This window comes from Mustela erminea, chromosome 15 (assembly GCF_009829155.1).
Source record: "Mustela erminea isolate mMusErm1 chromosome 15, mMusErm1.Pri, whole genome shotgun sequence".
Lineage (NCBI taxonomy): Eukaryota > Metazoa > Chordata > Mammalia > Carnivora > Mustelidae > Mustela > Mustela erminea.
Window position 1 is genome coordinate 40,314,771 of NC_045628.1, and position 12,910 is coordinate 40,327,680.

The 12,910-nt window shown below is 36.8% G+C and overlaps 1 long non-coding RNA gene across 1 annotated transcript in view; it reads right to left on the bottom strand.

The window, feature by feature from the left end:
* Window positions 1-12,910, bottom strand: part of LOC116574291 — a 27,053-nt gene continuing 14,143 nt past the window's right edge. Inside the window, exons 3-4 of the long non-coding RNA XR_004279201.1 lie at window positions 11,072-11,155; window positions 1-34 (exon numbers count right to left, since the gene is read on the bottom strand). This is a non-coding gene — a long non-coding RNA (uncharacterized LOC116574291). The remainder of the gene's footprint in view (window positions 35-11,071; window positions 11,156-12,910) is intronic.

A 12,910-nucleotide genomic window follows, 5' to 3' on the forward strand; every position in this document is an offset into this window, starting at 1 on the left:
CTCTTGCTCTCCTTCTGGATTGTGTTGTCTCTCTCTAAAATAAATAATTAAATCTTTAAAAAGTCAAGGAAATAGGAATGCATCTAATAAAGTAAGATAATAAAAGTACTGTGACATATCTGTTATCTGTGGATCAGCTTTTTCTTTCCCCAAAGCCCAACATATTTCTTGTCAACTAACCTTACAGCTCAGCTGCTAAATTATTTCTTATATACACAGGAAATGTAAGCTAATTTGAGTTTTTTCTCAGTAACACACAATGATGTTCTGTTACAAAAAAAAAAAAAAAAAAATCCCCAAATTGGATACAAAGGCCTTCTGGATTATTCATAGTTTTGGATAATCCATGCTGCTTCTTTCTGGTAATTGAGAATTATTTGTAAAAACATTCCCAAAATGTGCTAATTACTTAAAATAAAAATACATCTTTCTATACTTGTAAGCAGAATTTTTATATTTATACTCTGGATATTTATGATATAACATCTGTTTAAAATTTCATGTGCTATTTAAATTAACTATGATAGATTAAATAAATTAGTAGGAAAATTTTTTATTAAGCCAGAATAACAAAAATAAGGATGTTTAAAAACAAACAACATCTCAACATTTTCTATTATACCTTGGAAAATGACATTACATAAAGAAAGGTATATTTATTACTTTTTCCCAAACCCAAACCACTGAGAAATCCTTTGACCTCTATAAATTGTTTAACTTAATAATTTAGTCCCTTCTTACAAAAAACCTGCATTCACCTCATATTTGCTCTCTTCATTGGAACAATAGTCACTCTGATATCTGATATATACACAATTAATCTGTTAGATTGTATATCTGTATATCTGATATATACACAATTAATTTGTTAGAGTTCCTATCTTCTTTAAATAGCTAGCTCTATTCCACAGAGAATGCGATAAGATGATATAAAATTTTTCCAGAGGAATATTAAATATGTTTATAGATCAAAGAAATCAATTTCACTGTGATTCAGCATCATATAGGGGTAAATATGTAAACCGTATTAATCATGGTTAGGAATCTTCACGGCTCTCTCAAAGACTGATTGACTTATTATCGTATTCACTTACCTAGTCCAGAGCATTCACTGGTTCTACTATATACACAGAATTATGCCAGATGCTACCTACTTACAAACAAAGGAGCTCGGTACTTTATTGTAAGCTCCATGATGGTGATCAGTGTATGGTACTATGGGAGCAAATAAGAAGAGAGCTCTACTTGGGAAACAAATGAGTGGAATAACGTATGATTGGAAAGATTACACCCTCTCCCCTCCATGATTCTCTCAGTCTTCCAATATATTTTTGGATTTTCTAAAATTGTTTTTCCTAAAAATGAATCTCATGTTACTTTTCAAATTGAAATTCTTCCTACTGCTTTCCTGGCAAACTTCTTTCATGGCCCATAAGATTCTTCATGATTTCCTCCTGCCCATATCCACAAACTCATCTCTAAATAGTCCTTAAAATATCCTGCACCATAAAGCCAAACGTGAGTTATATTTCTGCAAATTCATCCTTTGATCATTCTTCTGCTTGGAATACTTTTATCCAACTTGCTTAATCTTAAATTTTTAGACTCATGTCAGGCTTCACCAAATGAGGAAAACTTTCCCAGATCTAAAAGCTGGAGCACCAGGGAGGTTTTTCCTGAGGATTTGAGTGAGAGGAAAACATACTTGTTGACTTGGTATTAACAAGGTGAAATTGGACAGAGAGGAGGGCATTCCAAAGAGATAAACAGGATTATGCAAAGAACCAGTAGGGAGAAGAATGACTTAATCAAGGAATAAAATAAATAACAGTATGTTCGAATCTTAAAGAACAAGTGATTATGTGGTCTGACATTAAAGCAAAGAAGTAGGAGGTCGGAATGAAACCATTCAGGCTTATTGACCACAATAAAGATTTTAGTTTAGTTTAGCTTAGTTTTGTTTTTCTAGAAGCAATGAGAAGCAATTAATAGGTTTTACATAGGAGATGATATCATAATATTTCATTTAAAAAAATAACTGAAGTGTGAGGAATGGAATATAATGAAGCCAGAAAAAATATGAAGAAACTATGAGTCCAAAAAAGAAATAAAATAGCCACTGGTCTATGTCCGATTTTGTGCCAGTACCATGCTATCTTGGTGATCACAGCTTTGTAGTAAAGCTTGAAATAAGGCAACATGATGCCCCCAGTTTTGTTTTTCTTTTTCAACATTTCCTTAACAATTTGGGGTCTCTTCTGGTTCCATACAAATTTTAGGATTGTTTTTTCCAGCTCTTTGAAAAATGTCGGTGGAATTTTGATCAGGATAGCTTGAAAGTATAGATTGCTCTAGGCAATATAGACATTAAAAAAAAATTTAATCTATTTTCAGCATAACAGTTTTCATTGTTTTTGCACCACACCCAGTGCTCCACCTTACACCAGTTAGGATGGCCAAAATTAGCAAGACAGGAAACAACATGTGTTGGAAAGGATGTGGAGAAAAGGGAACCCTCTTACACTGTTGGTGGGAATGCAAGTTGGTGCAGCCACTTTGGAGAACAATGTGGAGATTCCTCAAGAAATTATAAATAGCGCTTCCCTATGACCCTGCAATTGCACTACTGGGTATTTACCCCATAGATACAGATGTAGTGAAAAGAAGGGCCATCTGTACCCCAATGTTTATAGCAGCAATGGCCATGGTTGCCAAACTGTGGAAAGAACCAAGATGCCCTTCAATGGACAAATGAATAAGGAAGATGTGGTCCATATACACTATGGAGTATTATGCCTCCATTAGAAAGGATGAATACCCAACTTTTGTAGCAACATGGACAGGACTGGAAGAGATTATGCTGAATGAAATAAGTCAAGCAGAGAGTCAAATATCATATGGTTTCACTTATTTGTGGAGCATAACAAATAGCATGGAGGACAAGGGGAGATGGAGAGGAGAAGGGAGTTGAGGGAAATTGGAAGAGGAGGTGAACCATGAGAGACAATGGACTCTGAAAAACAATCTGAGAGTTTTGAAGGGGCGGGGGGTGGGAAGTTGGGGGAACCAGGTGGCAATATAGACATTTTAACAATGTTTGTTCTTCCAGTCCATGAGCATGGAATGGTCTTCCATCTTTTTGTGTCTTCTTCAGTTTCTTTCATGAGTTTTCTGTAGTTCCTTGAGTACAGATCCTTTACCTCTTTGGTTGGGTTTATTCCCAGGTATCTTATGATTCTTGGTGCTATAGTAAATGGACTCAATTCTCCAATTTCCCTTTCCATATTTTCATTGTTAGTGTATAAGAAAGCAACTGGGTTCTGTACATTGATTTTGTATTCTGCCACATTACTGAATTGCTGTATGAGTTATAATCATTTGGGGGTGGAGTCTTTCGGGTTTTCCAAATAAAGTATCATGTCATCTGTGAAGAGAGAGAGTTTCACTTCTTCTTTGCCAATCTGAATATCTTTTATTTCTCTCTGTTCTCTGATTGCTATTGCTGACTTCTAGTACTATGTTGAACAACAGTGGTGAGAGTGGGCATCCTTGCCGTGCTCCTGATCTCAAAGGGAAGACTGTCAGATTTTCCCCATTGAGGATGATATTCACTGTGGGTTTTTCATAGATAGATTTTATGAAGTAGATGAACGTTCCCTCTGCCCCTATACTTTGAATCATTTTAATCAGGAATGGATGCTGTGTCCTGTCAAATGCTTTTTCTGCATCAATTAAGAGGACCATGTGATTCCTTTCTCTTCTCTTACTGATTTGTTCTATCACATTGATTGATTTGTGAATGTTGAACCACCCTTGCATCCCATGGATAAATCCCACCTGGTCATGGTGGATAATCTTTTAATGTGCTATTGGATCCTATTAGCTAGGATCTTGTTGCTAATCTTAACATCCATATTCATCAGGGATATTGGTCTGAAATTTTCCTTTTTTGTGGGATCTTTGCCTGATTTGGGGATCAGGGTAATGCTGGCTTCATAAAATGAGTCTGGAAGTTTTCTTTCCTTCTGTTTCTTTTCTTTTCTTTTTTTTTGAAACAGCTTCAGGAGAATAGGTATTATTTATTCTTTGAATGTTTGGTAGAATTCTCCAAGGAATCCATCAGGTCCTGGGCTCTTGTTTTTTGGGAAGTTTTTGATCACTGCCTCAATCTCGTTACTAGATATTGGTCTATTCAGGTTCTCAATTTCTTCCTGATTCGGTCTTGGAGGTTTATAGGTTCCCAGGAATGCATCCATTTCATCTAGGTTGCTTAACTTATTGACATATAATTATTGATAATAATTTCTGATGATTGTTTCTATTTCCTTGGTGTTAGTCATGATCTCTCCCTTTTCATCCATAATTTTATTAATTTGAGTCCTCTCTCTTTTGGGTTAGTTTGGCCAATGGTTTATCGATCTTATTGTTTCTTTAAAAAAAAAGAGCTTCTAGTTTTATTGATGTGTTCTACTGTATTTCTAGTTTCTATCTCATTGATCTCTGCCCTCATCTTGATTATTTTCCTTCTTGTGTGTGAGGTTGGCTTAATTTGTTGTTGATTCTTCAGTCCTTTAAGGTGTAAAGACAGCTAGTGTATTCTGGATTTTTCAATTTTTTGAGGGAGGCTTGGATAGCTATGTATGTCCCCCTTATGACTGCCTTTGCTTTATCCCATAGATTTTGGATCAAAGTGTCTTCATTCCCGTTGGTTTTCATGTGTTTAAGTTCTTTGATTTCTTGGTTGATCCAAAAATTCTTAAGGTGGTCTTTACCTTCCAAGTGTTTGAATTCCTTCCAAACTTTGTCTTGTGGTTGAGTTCAAGTTTCAAAGCATTGTGGTCTGAGAATATGTAGGGAATAATCTCAGTCTTTTGGTATCGGTTGAGACCTGGTTTGTGACCCAGTATGTGGTCTATTCTGAAGAAAGTTCCAGGTGTACTTGAGAAGAATGAGTATTCTGTTGTTTGAGGGTGGAATGTTCTGTATATACCTATGAGGTCCATCTGGTCCAATGTGTCATTCAATGCTCTTGTTTTTTTATTGATTTTTTGCTTGGATGATCTGCCTATTACTGAGAGTGGCATGTTAAGATCCCCTACTATTAATGTATTCATATCAATATAACTCTCCATCTCAATTAACAATTGTCTTATGTAGTTGGCTGCTCTCATATTGGGGGTATAAATATTTACAATTGTTAGATGTTCCTGGTGGATAGACCCTTTAACAATGATGTAGTGTCCTTCTTTATCTCTGGCTATAGTCTTTAGTTTAAAATCTAATTTATCTGATATGAGAATTTCTACCTCAGCTTTCTTTTGAGACCTACTGGCATGAAAGATGGTTCTCCATCCATTCACTTTCGGTCTGGATGTATTCTTAGTTCAAAATGGGTCTCTTGTAGACAATATATGGATGGGTCCTGTCATTTTATCCAGTCTTCAACCCTGTGCCATTTTATAGGAGTGTCTAGGCCATTCACATTGAGAGTGATTATTGAAAGATACATTTTTATTGACATCATGTTGCCTGTGAACTCCTTGTTTCTATAGATTGTCTCTGTAAATTTCTGTTCTATGACACTCTTGGGTTCTTACTTCTTTTGTAGAACCTTCCTTAATATTTCTTGTAGTGCTGGCTTGGTGGTTTTATACTCTTTTAAACCTTGCCAGTCTTGGAAGCTTTTTGTCTCTCCATCCGTTTTGAATGTCAGCCTTGCTGGATAAAGTATTCTTGGCTGCATGTTCCTCTCATTTAATGCCCTGAATATGTCTTGCCAACCCTTTCTGGCTTGCCAGGTTTCTGTGGACAGGTCTGCTGTTATTCTGATGGACCTTCCTCTGTACATAAGGAATCTCTTCCCCCTAGCTGCTCTCAAGAGTTCCTGTCTAAAATTATGATCCATCAGTTTCACCATCAGGTGTCTTTAGGTCTTTCTAGATTCTATGATCTTGGGGGGATAATCTTTCTGTCTCTAGGACATGAACACTGGTTCCATTCCCCAGATTGGGAAAATTTTCATGGAGAATTTGTTCAACTATATCTTCTAGTCTTCTTTCTTTCTCCTCCCACTCAGGGATCCCAATAATTCTAATGTTGGAATGTTTTATGGCAACATTTATTTCCCTAATTCTGTTTTCATGGCTTCTAAACTGTTTGTTCCAGGCCTCCTTCTGATCCTTTCTCTCTATCATTTTGTTCTCTAGATCACTGATTCTATCTTTTGCCTCAGTTACCCTAGCTTCTAGAGAATTTAGGTCAGATTGGATCTCATTGATATCATTTTTAACTTCTTCCCGGGTAGCTTTCACTTCTGCCCTAATCACTTCCATGTTGTCATTAATGGTTTTCTCCAACCTAGCCATTGCCTGGATAATTGTTACCCTAAATTCCCTTTCCAATATACTGTTTATGTCCATATCCAATAGCTCTGATAGAGAGGGAAGTCTGAATTTTTCCTCTGTTGAGAATTCCTCCTCCTAGTCATTTTGGTGAGAGGTGGTCTAGGGGATATATAGTTGAATATGTCAACTGTGGAACAGAGTAGAGAGCCCAGATATGAACCCTCAACTCTGTGGTCAAACAATCTTTGACAAAGCAGGAAAAAATATACATTGGAAAAAAGACTGTCTCTTCAATAAATGATGCTGGGAAAATTGGACATCTATGTGTAGAAAAATGAAACTCAACCATTTTCTTATACCATACACAAAGATAAACTTGAAATGGATAAAGGACCTCAATGTGAGGCAGGTTTCTATCAAAATCCTAGAGGAGAACATAGGCAGTAACATTGGCCACAGCAACTTTTTTAAAGATATGTCTCCAAAGGCAAAGGAAACAAAAGCAAAAATGAACTTTTGGGACTTCATCAAGATCCAAAGCTTCTGCACAGCAAAGGAAACAGTCAACAAAAGTAAGAGGCAACTCATGGGATGGGAGAAGATATTTGCAAATGCAAATGACACTACAGACAAAGGGCTGATATTCAAGATCTACAAAGAACTCAAATTCGACACACACAAAACAGATAATTACGTCAAGAAAAAGACAGAAGACATGAACAGCACTTCTCCAAAGAAGATATACAAATGGCTAATAGATATGAAAAAATATTCATTATCATTAGCAATTGGGGAGATTCAAATCAAAACCACATTAAGATATTGCCTTACACCAGTTAGAATGGCTGAAATTAATAAGACAGCAAATAATAAGTCTTGGAGAGGATGTGGAGAAAGGGGAGCCCTCTTACACTGTTGGTGCAAGTTGGTGTGGAATGCAAGTTGGTGCAGCCACTTTGGAAAACAGTGTGGAGATTTCTTTTTTTTTTTTTTTTAATTTTTTTTTTTGTTTATTTGACAGACAGAGATTACAAGTAGACAGAGAAGCAGGCAGAGAGAGAGAGAGAGAGGGAAGCAGGTTCCCTTCTGAGCAGAGAGCCCGATGCGGGACTCGATCCCAGGACTCTGGGATCATGACCTGAGCCGAAGGCAGCGGCTTAACCCACTGAGCCACCCAGGCGCCCCAGTGTGGAGATTTCTTAAGAAATTAAAAATAGAGCTACCATATGACCCTGCATTGCACTCCTGGGTATTTACCCTGAAGATACAGATGTAGTGAAAAGAAGGGCCACCTGCACCCCAATGTTTATAGCAGCAATGGCCACAGTTACCAAACTGTGGAAAGAACAAAGATGCCCTTCAATGGACGAATGGATAAATAATATGTAATCCATATATACAATGGATTATTATTCCTCCATCAGAAAGTATGAATACCCAACTTTTGTATCAACATGGATGGGACTGGAAGAGATTATGCTGAGTGAAAGAAGTCAAGCAGAGAGAGTCAAATATCATATGGCTTCACTTGTGGAGCATAAGGAATAGCACAGAGAATATTGGAGTTGGAGAGAAGTGAAATGGGAGAAATCAGAGGAGGATACAAACCATGAGATACTGTAGACTCTGAGAAACAAACTGAGATTTTTGAAGGGGAGGGTGGTGGGGGGTTGAGTCAACCTGGTAGTGGGTGTTATGGAGGGCACATATTGCATGGAGCACTGGGTGTGGTGCATAAACAATGAATTTTGGAGCACTGAAAAAAAATAAAAAATAAAATAAAATAAGATAAAACAGAAAAAAAAAAAAGAAATTAAGTAGCCAGATGAGGATAGAATACTGTATGTGGTGACAATGAAATGGAGAGTAGGAAGTAAAAGTGAAATCAGTAAAATTTAATGAGAGATGGGGCACTGCAAGTGAGGAAGAAAGTTGTGTCAAGTCAATAGGACAGATGTGATTAGAAATTTGAAGTTGAAAAATGAAATCAAGTATAATCTGAAGAGGTTGATGAAAGACAGTTTATAGTAAGGGTAGAAGAAGCACATGAAGTATAATAATTTTCAGAGGTCATTATAAAAGGTAAAGTCCTGTTTAGGTTTTTGAAGTTTAAACTACATTATGGAATGACCAAGATGAATGAAAATCCCAAAAGGAAAGTGGAGTGATGTAAAGTTACAAGGCAGCTGAATTGGAAGAACAGAATTGAGTGATAATGGCGACTGTGTTGAGAAGTTCAATAAATCATTGACATTGTTATTAAAGGAACTATAAATGATTAAGCATGAAGAGAGGAAGCAAGTGAGCCAGGTGTTGAAATCATCAAGGAAGATGGAAGAATTGCATTGATCATTTGGGAAAGATGCAAAGCGAAATGGCATGACTTCAAATAAACAGTGAGAACTAAGTTGGAAGAGGGAGAGCTAAATGTTTCAGTATGAAGTGGCAGCAAATCAATAGTCTGGAATTTGTACCACAGTATATTGGCTGAGTGGATACAACCCCACCTTCAGTTGAGTTGTGCAGAGTAGAAGATGGCAATATAATCACTTTTGTGCCATATCAACATCATATACTTTAGCACTCTTAATTGCAAGTTACAGTATACATTTCAAATTTAACCTTTTTTTTTAAGTTTTTAAAGCAGAATTTTGTGTTTCTTATAATTGAAAGTCTGCCTTTGGGAATATCATAGTACAGGTGTTCAGGTGATGAGCCAGTTTCTCTCCCTCTCTTTTGCTATAAGTGTCAATGGCATGAGTGCTCTCGAACATGGCGGCAAGGATAATTTTAGCAGATTGAGGATCTACATGGTACTTAGTTCTCCTTTTTTTCACCTGTCTCAGTACCAGAAAAAATTATGGGAAAGACTTCTACTGGTCTTTTTGCATGACATTTTCAGAGAAGGAAGAGTAGTCCCAACTCTCAAAAACATTTATATGAAATGCATAAATCATTCATATATAGTAAACATTATATAAAACATATAAAATATAAAGAGTTAACATTTCTAAACTGAACTCATCTTTACTTAAAAATATTTCCTTATCTACATGATTTCTTAATCACCTTATTAATTTTTTAAATTTATTTTTTAATTTTTTTAATTTAATTATTTTTAAAATACATTTTAAGTGACACTTTAATTTTTTTTTTTCCTGTTACCCAAGCAGACCATCTCGGAGTCATTCATAATGCTTTTGACACAAGAAAAGTAATTTATGTTTAGTTAGAAAAGCACTGGAAGAAAAATATTTAGATGTAGTTAAGGCTTATAACATAGACAAGGAAGGTTTTTGAAGTTTGTAACCAGTGTCATGATATTAATAGTTTTCTTGCATTTAGGGAACAATGAATCCCAGAAATATTTAGTACTGTGACTGCTCTTTTAGCAAGTTATTTTCACACAGTGGTTAAGATAATAGAGTATTCGGGCACCTGGGGGGCTCAGTTGGTTAAGCATCTGCCTTCAGTTCACATCATGATCCTGGGCTCCCAGGATTAAGCCCTGTGTAGTGCTCCCTATTCAGTGGGAAGCCTGCTTCTTCCCTTTCCTCTGCTGCTCCCCCTGCTTATGATCTCTTACTCTCTCTCTCTGCCAAATGAATAAAATCTTAAAAAGAAAAAAAAAAAGATTAAATAGTGTATGGCATCAACAAACTTGACTCTGGATCTTAAGTCTACTAAACCACATTCTGTTCAACATCGGGCAAGTTTCTTTTTCTGTAGAATGGAAACAATTACTGAATCTTATTCAGAGATACCGTGTGAGGACAAACTGACACGAAGCACAGAATTTGTTGTATATAAGGTCTGGTTCATAGTAATACCATGAAATATCAAAGGTCATCATGTAATTATTAGAAATTGTCTCTTCTTTGGGATTTGGTCTTTTCCTCTGTTACAGTCTTAAGGTGAGGAGTATGCTGTTATGTTGTTTAAGAACAGCACATGTTTCTGTGTGAATGGCCTCGTGGTGTCAAGGAGGCTAGGTTCCCACTACTGTGCTAACAGTTATAGGTAATCCTTTAGATCATTTTATGCAGACATCAAAACAATGGAGAATGGCATCAGCTTGAAATCTGTTGCTTATCTGCAGGGCATTACCCTCTCTTCAGGCTCAAATAAAAAACATAGGAAAGGGGAAAGCTGTCATGCTTCAGAATATAAAAATATCAAGAAGAATCAGAAAATGGAAGAAAGAAGTAAATTGAGGTAAATCTTCTGGGATCCATCTTTAGCTTTGCTCCAGTGACCTGAACCTTACTTTTTGTGGTGATCCACATCGCTCTGCCTACCCACCTTCCTTCTCTGACTCTTTCTCCTTCTAAGTTTAACAGCAGGACTAATTAAGTGCTTCTGGGACAATGTAGTAACTAGTCAAACCCAATTTGAATTGTTTAATCAATAAAGCAAATATGCCTTCTGCAAACTATATTAGTTTTGCTTTTTACCTCCATCTAGGAAAAGTCGATGTATGTACTCAAGTAGAGCTTAAAAGATAGTACAGATAAAAATACCCATTGCAACTGGTCACTCCTTTCTTGTGTGATACACCCAAGTGCAAATAAAAGGTTCATTATCTTTTGAGCATGAATTAAACAAATATGTACGAATGATACAAAGTCAAACTACCTTCAAGTTATCTTGGTCCTATGCCATGAGAATCGATTTAGACAATGTAAACAAATCACATTATGTAAATAAGTGTTAGAGTGGAGAATCACCTTTTTCTTCACCTTGTGTTTCTCTGCTGAGGGATGGTAAATACTGCAACACAACCTTGGTCTTCTTAGCTTCTTCCAGTATTCCTAACATAGACAAGATGAGCGAATTATCTGATTGATAAGTGTTGATGCAGGAACCGAGTAAATGTAGTTAGCATCTGCACTCTTCCTTCTTAGAGGGAATCTGTTTACTTCCAGAGACAGCACATCTTACTCTATTCTAGTCCCTTTTCTAAGCTTAGCTCAGGGTTTATCAACCATGACACCCAATGACATTTTAGACCAGGCAATTCTTTGTTTTGTGGATGCTGTTGGGTATTGTAGGCTGTTTATCAGCATCTCTGGCTCATAGCTACTAGATGCCTGTAGCATGCCTCCATTTGTGACAACCAAACCTTTCTCAGATTATCTCCAAATGTCCCCTGAGGGATGGGCAGGGAGCGGGGTGGATTCCAGTGGGTAACTACTGCTTTGAGGTTTGCCTTTTAAGGGAGCACTGCCTGATTGAATGGGTGACTCAGCCTAATACCTAAGCAATATCCACACCCAACATGGGGCAGGAACCCACAAGCCCAAGATCAAGAATCTCATGCTCCATAGACTGAAACAGTCAGGTACCACTCACTTAATTCTATTTAACCTGAGCCAAATTTTACAGTAACTCTACCAGCAACAAAGTTGATACTTTAATTTCTTTTTATATTACTCCTTGGTCTCTCAAACAGTCCAAACTCTAGAAGGGGTGTTTGTTATGGGCCTTTTACAACTTCAGTTAAGGAAAACACAGTTTTTATTTGTTTGTTTAAGAAAAATAGCTATGGATGGACTTTAAGTCCATTGATGGGAGGGTGGAGGTAAAATATTTTAAAATGCTAGAATAGAATCTTTACTGCCAATGTTAATAATTTGAGATAAACAAATAAACAATAATTTGTTTATTAAGCATCCTTCCTTCCTTCCTTCCTTCCTTCCTTCCTTCCTTCCTTTCTTCCTTTTCAAATAACTTCTGTCATTAACATTTATTTCAATTAAGGAAATGTGAATTTAGAATTAACATAAGGTAAAACCTTTTCAAAGTATTTGGCAAAAGAAATACTATTAAGAGTTGGACTAAAATGATGGTGGCACCTGCACTGGGATTAGGATGGCAAGTTTTGACCAGAACATGGTCAGAGAAAGGATACATTTTTCTAGCCTCACGTTGCCTGGGAACAATTTCTCAACACTGTGGAGATTAATGGATGAGAGAATAGACTCCAACATCAGACAGGCTTGGGTCATTTATTAGCTCTGTGACTGCATTTAATATAAAAATTTTCTCTCATATTGTTTTCTCACCTCTAAAAGAGGCTAAGACGAGTACCTCGTTCATACATTTTTATTTTTGAGGATTACATTAGATAATATGTGTTAAGTACTCATCAAGCTATCTGGCATATAGGAGACACTAAAAAAAATTACAGCCATTATTCTAATTCACACTCAAAATGATGACAACGGGACAAGTGTCTATTCATGATGCGCTCAGGGCAGAAAGCAGAGTGATCCTTGAGACTTGGGATCCACAGAGAGGAGACTATTCAGGACGCCAGACCACAGAGCAGGGTGGTCGTTCTGCCAGCATGGCCGGGCAAGGCGATAGTAGAGATGCAGGAGACTGAGGCTCCATGACCAGCACAAGCATGATGCAATCATGCCAACATGAAGCGTGTGAGGGGGGCAGTTTCCAACCAATACAGGAAAAATAAATCACAGAAAACATTATCATCATTAGTTACCCCCGTCGGCGAGAAAAATGTGGGTTTGTGAGAAAGGACGTGTGGCTGTAAGTGAATAGAG